Genomic DNA, 18,154 nt, shown 5'->3' on the forward strand with positions numbered 1-18,154 from the left:
GCAATCTCTATGCCTGACCGTCACTGCCACCACAACTGCCACTGATGCTGCTGCTACCCTCCATGTCACGCATCACGACACAATCGTGGTCATAGTTGTTGTCGCTGCCGTCGTGTCACTCCCATACTCGTGTCTACTCGCTGCATCGCACTGCCCCCTCCATGTCCCGGTTGGGTGCCGTCCGCATGTGTCGTGCACGACATCATGGTGCCATTAATGGCGCTATGGCACGTGGGCCATGGTCGGTCATGGACGCTCGTGCTCATCCCCTCATGCTTGGACATAGGTCCCTCGATCGCGTCAACCACGTCCCACCAAGGCTTGCCTCGAGTCATCGGCTGCACCCCATCTCTCTCTCTCTCTCTTTCCTTCTCTCTGCCGCCGCCGCCGCTGATCCGTGCCAATGTGCCTACCTATGGGGGGTCGTCTCCCATCAATTCCATACACCCACAGCTTTGCCCTCACGTCCCCTCTCCAGCCATCCCCACCCCACCTTGATTATGGCCAGGCGGAGCTCCACTTTTGGAGCTTTGCTGCCGCCACCGCGCCATTAAGGCCTAGCCCACCTCACCATGGCCAGCTCTGACCTTGCCATCTCGTGTCAAATTGACCACACCACTAGCCCCACCTAGAACCCCTTTTTGTCGTGCGCACCCAAGTCGTAGCCCTATAGCTGCCTCCACGCCACTGACATGGCCATGTCGCTGTGGTTCACCATCGAGCTCATCGCGTGCACGCGGTCAAACTTGCTCGGGGCATCTCCGGCCAGGCCACCACCACGGGTAGGATTGTGGTGCGTCACTGATGTTTACATGTCACCTCTATTATCTATTGCACGCTGTGGCTCACCGGAACACGGTTGCCGCCGCCGCAGGTCACCCGCCATTGGGGAGAGCCCGCTCTGCTTCACCTCCTTTCATGCAACCACCGTCCGTCGTCGCGCATTGGCCCATAGGTGAGCATTGGTCCCATAGCTAGGTCTGCAAGGGTCCCGGTTGGCCGGCGTAATGGGGCCGTACTGGTCCACGCCACGCCGTCGAGCGCGGGGGTCATGCGGACCTGCCCGATGCGAAGACAGCTTCTTTTGGGGTCTTTCATGCATAAGTGCTGACTGAGTAAATAGGATGAATAGTGTCTACAAGAATAGTAGGAAGCTCGGGGGCATTTTTGCTAAAATGCCAGCGCGCGCAGTGCTCCCCGCCATGGGCCGCCTCCGCGCGTGTAGCACTCGGTTTTAAGAACAAAACCAGATACACACCATATGTGAGCCCAGGAAGTCAAATCTCACATATAGCTACAAAGAAGGGTAATATCGAAAGATAATGCTCAATATACAACATACTTAGTATAAAGAATATAACCTTAGATAGCAAACATCGGAAAGACCACTCTGATCTTTGGGTGAAGACACCAATTTCACAGGGACAACTGACTGGTTGATCACAAGCCTAATTCCTCCAAACTCTAGCAATCTGGTACCCATCCGGGATTTTTATCCAAACAATTGAAAAGTAAAGCAAGCGTAAGTACATGTCGTACTCAACAAATATAACATAGGGTTCATGAGGCTCAAAAGGCTGACACTGATTTAACTTCGATTAGCTTTTAATGAGTCATCTTTTAGCAATTGGGTGGCAACAAGTTTATCACAAGCCCATAAACACATGATTAGGTAAACATGAATAATGAATAGCATAAACAGTAATTATTAATGAGCATCTTTATCATTAGTAGCATTAGTGTTCATCATCTATTCCGTAAGGGTTACAAGGTCGCTCGTGACTGTGAGCATGGCTGATATACCAGTTATACACTCTACAGAGGTTGTACACTTTCACCATGAGTCGTGATACCCATATGCTTGGGTTTGCAACTCCCAAAACACTTCCAAGGTGAGCAGGCAGGGTACACTACAAAGCTTTTCCCCAGTTGTTCTAATAAGGAGGAGTCGCTAAGGATTCCATCTCCCAAGTGTTATAGAGTCATCTCCAGAAGTGGCACTTATACACGCAGCATAGTACACACCCTGGGGATGAGGCCCATAGCTAGCCTGGTCTGCCCCTCTTGCCCTTTCGGTAAACTGCTACAAACTAGAAAGAGCAAGGTACTAGACTTAGACCAAAGCCATGTAGTCCTCATGGTTGTACTATAAGTCCCGGATGATCACTTACAGATAAGTCTTTAGGGAGAGGAATCTAGAGCACCATAAAAACAACCCAATGCTCTAGCTCCCTTGTTCCATGTTTCTAAAAAGCATCTTTTAATGTTTATTGCATATACCATTAGTCAAGTTACAAGATCATGGCCTTAGTTGAGCACTAGCATTATACTACCCAATGCAATACCCCATAGGTATCAAGGTACAAGGTAACAAAAGACTAGGAAATCCTTAGTGGCAGTCAAGGTAGACACATGCAGTATGAATTAAATGATTAAAGGTGTATAGGACAACAAGGAAGATCCCATGCTATACTTGCCTTAAACTTAGATCCTTCTTCAAGTCCAAAACTTCAAAGATCTGCTTCTTGATTCACCACGTATAACCCACTGACTAGACAAGATCATAAAGCATCACACAAGCATCCATGCAATCATACATGAAACAAATAATAGATCTAAATTAGAATAGTACACCAAACATAAAATCAAGATGAAAAGTTTGTAAAACGAATCTACGTCTCGATATGAACACACAGACACGAAAAGCACTCTAATCGGAGCTACAGTGAAAAAGATACATCTACCGAAAGATTTGCTCATAGGAGAAAATATAAAACTATTAGCTTCATGTGTTTTAATTATATAAAAACATATATAAGATATTTGATAGATAATATAATTTAAGTCAAATTTAGATTTGAATTATAAAACTAAAGTGAAACAAATCATATTTTATTTATAAAATCCAGTTGCATAATTATTATTCGAATTAGAACTTAAACAATGAAATTCCAAAAATAGTGACATGGTAAACATTGTTACCAACGCGTAGTTTATGTTGTTATGAATCCAACACAACTTGAACGGGCTAAAACGGAGTTAAAACGTAGAAGATATGAATTAAACATGATTTCCTTTAATAAAATAATAGATTAAATCTAACCTCAAATTTTAAAAGTTAAAAATATATCTAACAGTTGTATGAACATGTAGATTTTGAAATTACGAACCTAACGCAATTTGAACGGGTCAAATCAGAGTTAAAACGGAGAAGTTATGGCCTAAAGAAAATAGTGGCAAAACTGTAATTAAGTGAAAACGTATTTTAGATCTAAACCGAAGAAACTACGTTTTCCAAAGAAGAAAACGCATCCTGAAAATACACTTTGGACTGTGGGTTTGAAAACAGAAAACTGCAGGGCTCTTTTTAAAAAAACCAGGGACGATGGGTTGAGACTCAATTAGTTGTAATGGCCTTTTTGCAAACCGTTGCCGTCGTGTCACTCCCATACTCGCGTCTGCTCGCTGCATCGCGATGCCCCCTCCCTAGCCCGATTGGGTGCCATTCGCACGTGGCCGTGCATGCCGTCATGGTGCCATTAATGGAGCTATGGCACGCGGGCCATGGCCGGTCGCGGACGCTCGCGCTCGTCCCCTCGTGCTTGGACGTAGGTCCCTCGATCACGTCAACCGCGTCCCACCAAGGCTCGCCTCGTCGAGTCACTAGCCGCACCCCATCTCTCTCTCTCTCTCCTTCTCTCTGCTACCGCCGCCGATCCGTGCCAACGTGCCTGCCTACGAGGGGTCGTCCCCCATCAATTCCATACACCCACAGCTCCGCCCTCACGTCCCCTCTCGAGTCGTCCCCACCCCACCTTGATTACGGCCAGGCGGAGCTCCACTTTTGGAGCTTTGCTGCTGCCACTGTGCTATTAAGGCCCAGCCCGCCTCACCATGGCTAGCTCCAACCTCGCCATCTCATGTTGAATTGACCACACCACTAGCCCCGCCTAGAACCCCTCTTCGTCGTGCGCACCAAAGTCGTAGCCCTATAGCTGCCTCCACGCCACTGACACGGCCATGTGGCTGTGGTTCGTCGTCGAGCTCGTCGCGTGCACGTGGTCAGACTTGCTCAGGGCATCTCCGGCCAGGCCACCACCACGGGTAGGATTGTGGTGCATCACTGATGCTTACTCATCACTTCTATTATCTATTGCACGCTGTGGCCCACCGAGACACGGTTGCCGCCACTGCAGGTCGCCCGTCGTTGGGGAGAGCCCGCTTTGCTTCACCTCCTTTCATGCAACCACCGCCCGTCGTCGCGCGTTGGCCCATAGGTGAGCATCGGTCCCATAGCTAGGTAGGGTCCTGGTTGGCCGGCGTAACAGGGCCGTACCAGTTCACGCTGCGCCGGCGAGCGTGGGGGTCACAGGGATCTCCTCGATGCGAAGACAGCTTCTTTTGGGGTCTTTCATGCATAAGTGCTGACTGAGTAAATAGGATGAATAGTGTCTACGAGAATAGTAGGAAGCTCGGGGGCGTGTTTGCTAAAATGCCAGCGTGTGGGTGCTCCCCGCCTTGGGCCGCCTCCGCGCGTGGGCCACGGCCCATTTGGGCCACGTTGGGAAGTTTGGTTTGTCTTTTTAGTAGAGAATTACAAATGGTTTTGTATTTTTATTAAAGAACCAGTTTTGTGTAATTAATCTAAAATCATGTAGATGTCAGGTTTCTAAAATTGTGATCTATCTACTAGTATATTTTGTTCACATAGTTTTATAATATTTCCAGGAGTTATCTAATTAATTTAAGATGCGTAATATTGTAAGATATAAACCTATAGGAATTTTTGTGATGAATTAGTGATAGTGTTGGCTCTAAAACTTTTATAGTAAATCCCTAATATTATTAGGTAATCATTGTAATTTTTGTTGCTCCATAATAATCAGTTTGCTAGGGTAGCTAAATGAGCCCTACTTCAAAAATATATATTTAATCAATAAAATGCCAAAGCACCTTGGGATTTTGAAACTAGAACATTTTTCTAGAGACAAAGCCTTACTTGACGACGTGGATACATATACCAGTATGTTACTCATTAAATCTAGCTCGTTAGCTTGTGGAGCATAATTGTATATTTAAGAGTTGCGGTTATCGTAGATTAATTGCGCCTCTGTGTTGTATCCACGTATATCATAATAGGAAGAATGATGGATCATGGAGTCGACTGAAGTAGCAGAAAAGATGATGCCTTGATGATCGTGTCACGATGATAGAATGCTAACTTTTGGTTATATCTTACCCAGGTAAGCCCCAGAGCATAACCCCTATTATTCTGCACTTTATTTTATGCTTGTGCATTAAGTTTTAAGGAGTTAAATGAAACCCACTTGCATATATATATATTCTTATCCTATGAGTCCTACTCGTATGTTAGGATCATGTAGATTGCTATGCTATAGGACCTAGTAGAAGTCGAGTGATTACCTGTCACTCGTGAGAGATAGGAAAGATATTATTGTTGTTATTACATTACTATCACATGGAATATATATGACTAATAATTGGAGACCAGGCAGAATGGTACTTTGGATCTAGACTTGGTTAGGCATTCGAGCGAGGCTTGGATTGCACTTGTTCCACCTATGTCGATTGAGGACCGTCAGTTGTTGTGGATGGTAGTCAGGTCACAGACTTATTATCCTGAGCACATACTTGCTTATGGGTGCGGGAAGGCTCATTACGCTCTTGTCATGGGTTTCGGTTCTTTCTGGACCGACTGATTGGAGGCGGGGATGGTGGAGGTCTAAGAACCACACTGAGTTCGGGACTCAGGAGTGGGGGCTTGGAGTCTAAGTTTGGATGGGGACCTAGACCCCGTTATAGGAGTGGAATGGGTTAGTCTTGTTTGTGCCTAGGGTACAAGCGTGGCGTGTGTTTTGGGGCACCCAGCTGGGATACATTGGTTCACAAATTGCCGTGTGATATGGTACCAACTTGGGTATGATCTAGCACTGTAGTAAGAACTGGAATATGAAAAATGGTAAAATGGTTCTGATTGCTTACCATCTGCTTGAAAGTAGTATAGGTGCTTACATAGAATGGTTAGTAATGAACTAATGATGACTGCTAATAACATTGAATATAAGGACGCACGTTTAGTAATGCTTCTGCAGATGCAATAATCCACAAACCAGATAGCCTTGCATATCATTGGAGTCTTTTATTTTCCTCCTATCGGGTAAGTCTTGCTGAGTACATTCAAGTACTCAGGGTTTTATTCCCCTATTGCAGGTGATTGAAGGATGCTTAGAGCTGACTCTTGTGTGTGGAAACCTCCTGGTGGGCTCAGAGAGGATTCCTTTCACGCTACGACCATAGTATTTATTTATAACCCTTACTAAAGGTTTCTATAAGAAAAGATGTAAAATCTGTTAGCATCTCTTGTATATAAATGTCCACTATGTTAATGCTCTACCATGTCGTTAAATTGATCTTTGCTTCCTCTATAACTCTGATAACATTGTTATATTCCGTTGTTATAATAAATTGAGGTAATATTCTGATACTGTAATAAAGTGATGTAAGAAATGTTGTAAGCTTTATTCTCTCATTTATGATCCCGATGAAAAAATGTGGATTTTTGAGTTCTCCCTTGGGTTGTGCTCGATGGAACTGCGTAGTTTAGTGTTCTCTCTTGTGTACTTAGTGTCTAATGGAAGACAAGTACCCTAGGAGACATTGGATTAGGTAGTTCTACCACAGGTGGTATCAGAGCATAAATGAGGAAATAAAGCTTTAAAACTCCATTTCTAAACTAAAATTTGACAACCTATTTTTGCAAAAGTTAGGGAGTTTAACTACAAAGTACATAAGTAGTCCTATTGCTATAGTTGAGCATTCGGAATAGGTTTAACTAGGTTCTCTCCAGTGGACTAACTCTCACATAGTATACGATCTTTAAGTCAGTCGCTTTGGTACTGCTTTAGTCGTCATGTCGTATTGTGCACGACTGACCCGTCCTTGTTCTAGAGTTATTACTACATTGTGACTTCTTGCTCCGTGTTCGCCTGCGATTCACACCTATCGTGACCCACGTCTCCATGTACTCCTTTCTATGCCCTTGTTGGACCCTTGCCCTGCAGCCATATTAGTCATAAATGGCCTCGGACATCGCTCGCCTTGAGCGCACAAAAAATTCGGTCGATTCATTTGTTGTGGCCCCGCGCAGGAACTAAGGAGGACTACGCCAAGACCACTGACCGCTCTGCCAATATAAGCAGGGCCTGGCCTAGCCATTGGTACCACCACCCAGTGCACTCTAGCTCACTTAGCTTTTCCTTTTGAGCAAGCTTTTGGCTCAATCATTCATTGCAACCACCCACCAGGAATGGTAGGAGCCTAGGTTAGCAGTTACTGCCTAAACACTGAGGGTTTTCCCAAAATCCTATATGCCACCCTGCAAAAGCTCAGATAAAAGATCGTCCTGAGTATGAGGGCCATGAGTATGAAAAGCATGGCACTGAGCGGTGTGAAGTTACCATCTATATTGGAAAGAGTGAGGAGTTTCCCGACATCACTGAAGCCTGGAATGTGACCACAACCGGGTTTCAACTTGTCGACACCTACCAAGTTGTGGCCCACAAAGCCTTGTGGCATCTTTGCCAGATCTATGAGGAGCCCATTGCTTGTACCCCCATGAGGTTCTTTCCACCTTTGGAAAAGAAACAACAGATATGGAGGGTTCGCATGGAGGCTTTGCAAGGGAGGGATACGCAAGAAGACAGTCCAACCATGGTGCACGTGACCACATACCTGCTTGCTCTGGATGAGTAGTCTGATCGGCAAGCCTTGGAGTTCTCCCTTAGGGTGTGCTCGACAGAACTGCGTATTTTAGTGTCATCTCTTGAGTACTTAGTGTCTAATGGAAGACAAGTACCCTAGGAGACATTAGATTAGGCGGTTCTACCATAGGACCCTGGCACCGAACATAGGGGGAGGTGCACCGCCATGGTCACCATACAGTCCGGTGACCAAAACTTTTTCCAAATCAAATTCCACCACTTTAGTCTTTTAGAGCTATTCTTTAGCTTTCTAAAAAGTCATAGATCATCGAAATCGGAGTTCGGAGCTAGGAGTTATGCCCGAAATACGAAAGGCTGTTGTTGCTGTTTTTGGGCATCGCCCTAGGGTGGTGGTGCACTGCCCTGGGGTGATGGTGCACCGCCCTAGGGTGATGGTGCCCTGTCCGATGCACACCGAAAAGGGCAGTGCGACCCTCTACAATGGTTGTAAGTTGGCTACAAGTTAGGTTGCAACTTCCGACCCCTGGACAACCAAAACCTTGTCCTTTTCTTCTCCTTTTCAACTCCGAATTGATCCAAATCAACTCCAACACCTTCTCCTTTGCAAACGTGCTAACACCATCAAGTGCCCACCATATTGTGCATGTGTGTTAGCTTTTCACAAATATTTTCCAAAGGATTAGTCACTCAATTCACCACGCCACTCGATCCTAGCAACGATGCAAAGTTAGATCACTCGAGTGGCACTAGATGACTGATATGCAAACAAGTTTGCCCCTCTTGTTAGTACGGCCATCTATCCTAAACCCGATCATAAACTTCTCTACACACCTATGACTGGTGAAATGAAATGCCCTATAGGTTATACCTTTGCCTTGCGCATTCTATTCCATCTCCTCCGATGTTGATGCAACACATGCACCAACCTTGATTAATAAATGATACGATCTACTTCATATCATCACGTGATCTTATTGGTTCATCGATCTTGACCTCACTTGCTCTTCACTGTTGCCTTCGTCCATCGGCCCCAAGTCTTGCTCAAGATTCACCACCACGTGGTCCATCGCTCCAAAGCCTCCAACTTGCCCTTCACGCTTGCAACCGGTCCATCAAGGCAAGTCTTGTCTCGATCTTCTCCACCCTAGTCACATGACTCAATGTCATGTTTCATATGCAATGAGCTCCTTTATCGTATGTGTGAGCCTTGCAACATATCCAAACCATTTTCACCATCATGGCATGAGTTGCTCACATAAGTGTACTTGTGGACTAATTACCTATGTATCTCACTCAAATACATATTAGTCCACCTAAGGTTGTCACTCAATTATCAAAACCAAACAAGGACCTTTTAATCTTCCCCTTTTTGGTAATTGATGACAACTCTACAAAGATATGAAAATTAAGCTAAAATGGATTTGAGTTGCTTGCCCAAGCAATTTTATCATGTGTAAATGATTTTGGATAAGTGCCACAAACCCGAATTGGTAGTATTAGCTCCCCCTACAGATGTGCTAGAGTGTTTGGTTTGAAGCTCGCACATATGCATAGATTTGAATTATGGGAGAGTAATTACTACCAAATGATGCTAAGGTGTATAGAATAAACCTTTGAAGTGTGATACCAATCAGAGTTGCACTTTTAACACCATCCTTAGCACCATGAGTAGTTAGACATCAAATATACTAGAGACCCCGTGAGATCAACATTATAAGCAAGGTTCTAGTACCACGTGTATAAATACAAGTCTAGCTACCATCCTATGCATGCTAGTTATCAAATCATCATTTAAGTTTTGGAACTAGGACACACCACACAAGCATGCATATCAAATTTAAAAACTTATGCAATGCAATCAAGCACATGAATATGCACATCTCAAAATGCAATTAATCAAAGTTCATGAGCTTGCTCCCCCTACTTGTGTGTGCCTTTTTGTCCAAGAATTTTGATCCTTCTCCATTACTCAATATTGCTCCCTCTTTTGTCATATCCATGTCCAAATCCAACTTCTCCTTAATGCCTCTTGCATATTTTATATCTTTGTACCAATCTCTCCCCCTTTGTCATCAATTTCCATAAAAAGTGTGCATCACTTGATACAAAGGGTGGTACTAGGGATAGATGGTTAACACTTGAATCTTGCATTTTTATGGACACTACCATATGTTGGAATGACACCTCCATAGCCCTTGAGATAACCCATTTAGGATCTTTGACCTTGATACTAATCGGTGGGGCACCTCCCCTATGTCATAGCATGGGTCATCCAATTGATAAACTTGAATTCTTGTATGTGAGGGAACTTGCTTCACTTGATGATCACTTAAAGTTGAGGATCACTTGTGGAACCACCGTCTTGTATGATTGATACCATGTGTAGAAATGTAATACCATTTGGAAGAATTTACTAGCATGGAACCACTTGTTGGATTTGTCAATAAAAAACATTTCTTAAACATTTGCTATCTTCATGAGTACCACTCATAGGATATCACTTGTAAGAACAACCAAACTAGATATCCATTTGCATTGTTGTCTTGTTCTTGTACTCTTGTAACTATCATGAGCTTCTATTCTTGACTTGATCTAAATTGATTTGACTAAGTTTCCAAGTCCGGTTTGAACCAATGACAAGCTTCTTCACACCTCTTGCAAGGGTTATCTTGCCAATGTTGTACTTTTCACTTGTTAGCAATCCAAATTAAATCAAGTACTTGGGTTCACTAGCTCATGAACAAACTCATACACTACCACTAGATTCAACTAATCATTCAAGCAAAAGTGGTAGGCTATTAATTTAAAATTTCATTCATCATGCATGATCCCATAAGCATGTACTATATGCACTAACCGCATACTAGTAAGGGATAAAAATGATCATGCACATTACAATGATACCTTTGCTATGTTGGAAAAGAGGATAGTCACATATATTCCAATTTGTTTCTCCAATAGCAATGTGAAGTCCAATTCAATAGCTTGGTGAAGACCAATATTTGCATTTGAATTCCATTCCTCACCCATATGAAATGAGAACCACTAATGATCAAGTGCACTAACTTGTTGTGGTTGGCTTGCTTCAACCTTTGATCAATCCTTGCATGAGAGAACTACTTAGAATACCACTTGAATTTCCATGACTAACTCTCTTTTGGGTGTTGCTTGCTCTCTAAATCAATCCTTTTGATTTGCTCCAACTAAGTATCTCAAACGTTCCTTAGATCACCACTTTCATTTTAGCCTTCCAAGCACCATACTTGGCTTACCTACAAAAGGCGGCAAGTCCCTACACTAGGGAGAAGTGATCTCTCTCCAAAGAACCATCTTTGACACTCACTTGAAATGAATTGATTGATTGATCCAAGTGATGGACTTAACTTGATGTGTAACCTTGAATCCTTTTTCTTTAAGTCCTTTTCTTTCTCCTTGTCTAAGTCCTTTTATTTCTACAAAATGATCTCCAAATTATCACTAGAACTTAAACTTTATCTTCATCTTGAGTTTGATCTTGATCTTCAATTTGAGTACCAAATGTGTCCCAAGTACACTCCACAATCAAATGGCCTGTACTCTTTGCTTGTCATGCTTCTAGATTAATCCAAAACCAAACTTAGGTACCTCAAACACTTATAAACATGTCTCCAACTTGAGGACCTTTTCAATCAAAGTGACTCTTGATCAATTTAATAGTTGTTACTTTTCTGGCAGATTTTGTACCATTCAAAGAAAAATGCATATCTCCCAATGTACAAAACCAAATGCCACGAAATTTGGTGGAGATGTGCTTCACTAAGTTATATAGCAGCTGTAAAAATTTGATCTTCATTTGACTTATAGATTGCTACTAGATTTCAATTCTTCCACCACTGCTACATGCTAAAAACTGCTGCACTATAGCTGACAAGATCCACTCCAAACCTTAGTTAGTTCATGATCATCCAATAGCAAGCTTCAACTCAAATATTTGCAAGCCACCAACTTAGCCAATGAATCATCCATAACTTGACAAAATGCACTTGTATATTGTAGCACTTGGACTTCACTCCATTTGACTTGGCATTCGGATAGGAATAACACTAAGCTTCAATACTTAACTCAACATATGATAAATAATAAGAATTCCATTGAATCAAGCCTCCAATGTCGTGGTACCTACACACATTCATCCAGTTTTTAATGGTACCCAAACAAGTTTCCTCTCAAGTTAGGTACAACATACTTAGGCATAGCCTTAGTATGAATAGCGGGATGTTTTGTAATTGCAACCAATGAGGTACCATTGCCATCCTTCCTAAGCATAGAATCATCATCAATTGAAATAGGCTTAGGAGAGTTACTTAGGGAACATGAATGAGCCATGTGTCCTCTTTCTCGGCATGAGTAGCACTTCCTCCTTGATTGAGCCTTTTCTTCCTTGCTCATGTGGTGCTTCTCATTACCTTGCTTCTTCTTGTTTTCTTGAGCCATCTTCTCAAGCTTGTTTTGACAACCCGAAGCTAGGTGGCCCAATATGTCACAACTATGGCACTTGATATGAGCAATCATCTTCATCTTTTCATCTTTGTTTTTTCTCACTTTCTTTGTGTCTTGATTCATCCTTGGATGCATTGCTCTTTCTCTTGCCTTTCCACCCCTTCTTGTTTTCTTCTTCGTCATCATCAAGTCACCACCATTTTCATGGTTGGTCTTGATTTGCTCTTGGGGTGTCTTCTCTTCTTGCTCAACTTGTGGCTTTGATTGAGGCTCTTCTTGTTGCTTCACCACTTGCTTGGTTGGGCACATAGAGGTGAGATGATCTCATGTGTGGCACTTGAAGCACTTGGCATGCTTTAGCCTCTCTTCTTCCTTTTTTAACTTGAGCTTTTCTTCATTGGGGCAACCATTTGTAGGATGTCCCACTTCATGACATTTGAAGCACATGAAATAAGATAGCTTCATTCGTTCTTGCTTCTTCATCTCTCTTTTATATCTTTTCTTGCCCCATCTTTTGCCTTTGATCTTGCTCTTGTTGAAGCCAATGCCACTCATGTCACCAAAGTTTCTTTGACTCTTCAACATATGCTCAAAGGTGACTTTAGAGTTGTAGCATCTCTCTAACTTGTTGCTCAAATTCTTCACTTGTTCATTGAGCTCATTGTTCTCCTTCAAAAGGTTAGTCTCACAAGACATAGAAGTAGAACAAGCATCTATTTGTGAAGAACATGGCATAGCTAATAAATCATCACAAGAGGTGGATACATTCTTCTTGCCTACATCACAAGGGTTAGCAACAATATGTGATTGATCAATTCACCCATGTGATGAGCTCTCACTAGTTTTAGATTGTTCATTTGAAGGCTCTTTAGTGAGAAAAGCATGGTCTTGTATCAAGTTATCATGAGCAACACTAAGTTCCTCATGAGCCAATTTTAGCTCCTCATGTGAACAACTAATGACATAAAGTAGATGCTTTTGTTATTCACATGTATACTTTAGAAATGAGTTTTCATTTTTTAATTTACATGTTTTAGCCATCTCATTTTCTAAAGCTATGTTCATGCTAGCAAGTCTACTAACAAGCTCATCATATGAATCAGCATGATCAACCACATTAGCACTTTGTACCTTTGTGTCACCTTGTGACATGAAGTAATGTGGTGATGATAGAGAGCATGTAGTAGCATCACGATCATGGCTCGAGCATGAACCAACATTATAAAGATCACCACCAAGTGTGCTTGAAGTAGAATCATCATGTGCATCACTTGTGGCATCATCATCAATCTTGTCAAGTGATCTTGTGGTAATATCATCATCATCATCACTTGACCATGAGGTGGAGCAATCTTCCACAATCACCAAATTATGGTCATGATCAACACACTCATGCACCTCCTTGAGCTCCTCCTTCTTGAGCTTGCCATCATCCCATGTGGAGGAATCACCGAAGGTGTGCTTGATTAATTCCCATATCTCACAAGCGGTTTCCACATAGTTTATCCTTTTCATCAAATCAAAGCTCAAAGCATCCATTAGATAACAACAAGTATGTGCGTCAAGTTCAAAGAAAACTCTTTCAGCTTTGGTGAGATTTCTATGGTCCAAGACATGGGTGAGACCACTAGTGACAATCCACCAAAACTTAGGTCCCTTTGCACGAAAATGATTAAGCATGTCATTTTTCCAAAGTGCAAAGTTTGTGCCATAAAAATGTGTCTCACAATTATCTAGCCCACTAGACGCCATCCTCTTGGGTCGGTGAAGACCACAAATGAGAGACTAAGCTCTGATACCACTTGTAGGGTCCTACACAACTAGTACTTCAAGCAACTGGAGGAGCTCCTATACAGCTAGTGACACAAAGCGCACAAAGGTCCTAAGCTCACTAGCAATGCTCAATAACAAGGCTACTAATGCCAAATTAGAGAGCGCAAATTACTTAGCTACATAAAACTAAGCAATATGACTAACAAGGTTACTCAAACCAAATTAGTCACGTAAGGGGGATACTTCTATGCTACACAAGCAAGAAGGTAACTAGCAAGCTACACAAGCTAACTAATTACAAGAATAACTACATAAGCACAATGTATGAATATGTAAATACAAGCTTGTGTAAATGGATTGCAAACCAACAGGATGAACAATGTTGACACGATGATTTTTATCCTGAGGTTCACTTGGTTGCCACCAAGCTAGTCCCCGTTGAGACAAGCTCTAAGGTTGCCACCGGTCCTCTTGCTAGTGCTGACCCACAAGTCACACTCTCCCACATGGAGTGCTTACCACAAGTCTAGCACTTTGACACAGCCGGACCACTTGTCACCCTTCGCGCCTCGCTCTACTAGAGTTGCTCTTCGCAGCTCCCGCGGGGTGAGCACAATACCCCTCACAATCTCTTCTCTAGAGCACTACCCAATCTTCTTTGCATGCTTAGACGGAGACCACCACTAAGCCATCTAGGAGGTGGCAACCTCCAAGAGTAACAAGCACCACCGGCTTGCAACTTGATCACCTAGTGCCACTTGATGCAATCACTCAATGCAACGCACTAGAAATCACTCACTTCACAATGGATTCACACTTCTCGCAAGCACAAGTGAGTTAGAGGGTTCTCAAACCAAGCACACACAAGGGTAACACATCCCCAAGGTGCTCAACCTCAGCCAAGTCTGAGCTTCACCTCTATTTATAGCCCCTAAGCCAAATAGAGCCGTTGGAGCCAAGTAGCACATTTCTGCGCGGTCACTGGATAGCAACATGCGGGCACTAGTCATAGGGTGGCGGTGCCCAATGGTCGAATTGCAATGGCTATTTCAAACTAGCCGGTGGGACCCTAGCACTAGACATAGGGGGGTGGTGCACCGCCTAGGGGTGGCCGTGCCCCTCGACGAGTTTCCTCCCTCTCTGGAAAAAGGGGCGGTGCCACACCGCCATGGTCACTGGACAGTCCGGTGACCAAAACTTTTTCCAAATCAAATTCCACCACTTCAAGCTTGTGCATCTATTTGTTAGCCTTTCAAAAAGTCCTAGATCATCAAAATTAGAGTTCGGAGCTAGGAGTTATGCCCAAAATACGAAAAGTTGCTGCTGTTATTTTTGGGCACCGCCCTAGGGTGGCGGTGCCCTGACCGGTGCACACCAAAAAGGGAGGTGCAACCCTCTACAATGGCTGAAAGTTGGCTACAAGTTAGGTTGCAACTTCCGACCCTCGAACAACCAAAACCTTGCACTTTGCTTCTCCTTTTCAACTCTGAATTGATCCAAATCAACTCCAACACCTTCTCCTTTGCGAATGTGCTAACACGATCAAGTGTCCACCATCTTGTGCATGTGTGTGAGCTTTTTACAAATATTTTCCAAAGGATTAGTCACTCAATTCACCACACCACTCGATCCTAGCAACGATGTAAAGTTAGATCACTCAAGTGGCACTAGATGATCGATATATAAGCAAGTTTGCCCCTCTTGATAGTATGACCATCTATGCTAAACCCGGTCATAAACTTCTCTATACACCTATGACCGGTGAAATGAAATGCTCTATAGGTTATACCTTTGTCTTGCGTATTCCATTCCATCTCCTCTGATGTTGATGCTACACTTACACCAACCTTGATCAACAAATGATATGATCCACTTCATATCATCACATGACAATATTGGTTCATCGATCTTGACCTCACTTGCTCTTCACCGTTGCCTTCGTCCATCGGTGTCAAGTCTTGCTCAAGCTTCACCGCCATGCGGTCCATTGCTCCAAAGCTTCCGACTTGTCCTTCACGCTTGCAACCGGTCCATCAAGCCAAGTCTTGTCTCGATCTTCTCCACCTTAGTCATATAACTCAATGTCATGTTTCATATGCAATGAGCTCCTTTATCGCATGTGTGAGCTTTGCAACATATCCAAACCATTTTCATCGTCATGGCATGAGTTGCTCATACAAGTGTACTTGTGGACTAATTACCTGTGTATCTCACTCAAATACATATTAGTCTACCTAAGGTTGTCACTCAATTACTAAAACCAAACAAGAACCTTTCATAAGTGAACATCACTAAATACACCATAGAATAACGCTAAATATATAGAACATCGCATATATATTATATGAACATCACTAAGTGCATCATAGAACATGAATATCACATATATACTGTGTGAACATAAAAAACATTATAGAATATCATATGTATACTAAGAAAACATCACTAAATACACCATAGAATATCGCACATATATTACGTGAACATCATTAAATACATCATAGAACATCACATGTATATTGATGTATACTGATGTATACTGTGTGAACATAAAAAATATCATAGAACATCACATGTATACTACGAGACCATCACATGTATATTACACGAACATTGCAAAATACAACATAGAGCATTACATGCATACTCGTGAACATGAAAAAAAATAAAACAGAACATCACATGTGTATTACACGAACATCATAATTAGAAAATATAAAAAACATGAATCAAAGAAAAACATAATTAGAAAAAGAAAAAAATAAAACATATAAAAAGAAATCAAAAGAAAAAACAAAAGAAAAGATAAAAATAGAACATCACATTTACAATACGTGAACATCAAAAAATAATAAGAAAAGGGAAAAAAGGAAAAAGAAATAAAAGATAAAAGAAACATAAAATATAAAGAATAAAGAATAATAAAAAATCACATAAAACAAAAAAATAAATAAAAATAGAAAATGAAGCACGAAAAGAAAAAAAATAGAAAGAAAAAACAAATGAAAAGAAAAGGAAAAGAGAAAAATAAAGAGAAAAATAAAAAAATAAAATAAGAATGAAAAACACAGAAAACTTGAAATGAAAGAAAAGGAGAGAATAAATAGAAGAAAGGAAAAACAATAAAAAGAAATCAAAAGAAAAATAAAAGGTAAAGAAAAATAAGAAAAGTAAAGGAAATAAAATAAGAATGAAAACATAGGAAACTAAAAAAGAAAAGAAAAAGAATGAATAAATAGAAGCAAGGAAATAAAACAATAAAAAGAAAACAAAAGAAAAAAGAAAGGAAAGAAAAGATAAATAAAAAAAGAATACGAAAAAGAAAAGGAAACATTACGTACCAAAACTGCCTCCGGCGCCTGGTCCCCGCGTACTGTTCCCGCGCGTGGCTTCCCGCCCACCATTCTCGCGCTCTATTCGGCGCGCGTTTGTGGTCTGGCCATTCGGACCGGATGGTTTGGGGGGGGGGGGTTGCTCCGTGCGACCAGCAGTCGCGTAGGGTTTGCTATCAAAGAAATCAATTTCAGACCTAGTACTCTATATGACAGTTTAAAAACAGTTGTTCCAGAAGATACTGGATGTGATATGCATTCCATCGTGACATGATCTACCGCTTATGTAAGATGTGTTAATCTAGCAAAACTCGCTGACGCAAGGCTGACGATCAGAGAGGTGGGTCCAGCCAGTGGCCCCACCCGGAAGTGGAGAACAGGTAAGCTAGACCTAATTTTTTACAATTTGGCCCTTTTTTGAAGAAAATTTACATTTGGCTTCCTGGGAGACGTAAACTCATCTTTGGACCCTGGGGGTCGGTGCCAGGACTCATACCTCCATGTTGCTAGTCTGAAACTCGTACCTCCATCCACCATCGTCATAGGCTCTTGTCCATTTCTCAGGTTCTCTCATCAATCCTCTCATCCACTGCCTACCTTCTACGTTTGTTGCCGTTTTTAGCTGCTCCAACTTCTCCTTGAAGAACAGCACCTCAAGCATGCGAGCAACCTCCTCAAATAGAGGAAAGTTATCCTTCATACCATCTGTAGGGGACCGTGACGCCTAAGAGGGGGGTGAATTAGGCAACTTAAAATTCTAACTCTAAACTATGGCCTCTTTTTCTAACTTTAGTAAAACCTATGCAAAAGATAAACTATCTAAATGTG

This window comes from Miscanthus floridulus, chromosome 18 (assembly GCF_019320115.1).
Source record: "Miscanthus floridulus cultivar M001 chromosome 18, ASM1932011v1, whole genome shotgun sequence".
NCBI lineage: Eukaryota > Viridiplantae > Streptophyta > Magnoliopsida > Poales > Poaceae > Miscanthus > Miscanthus floridulus.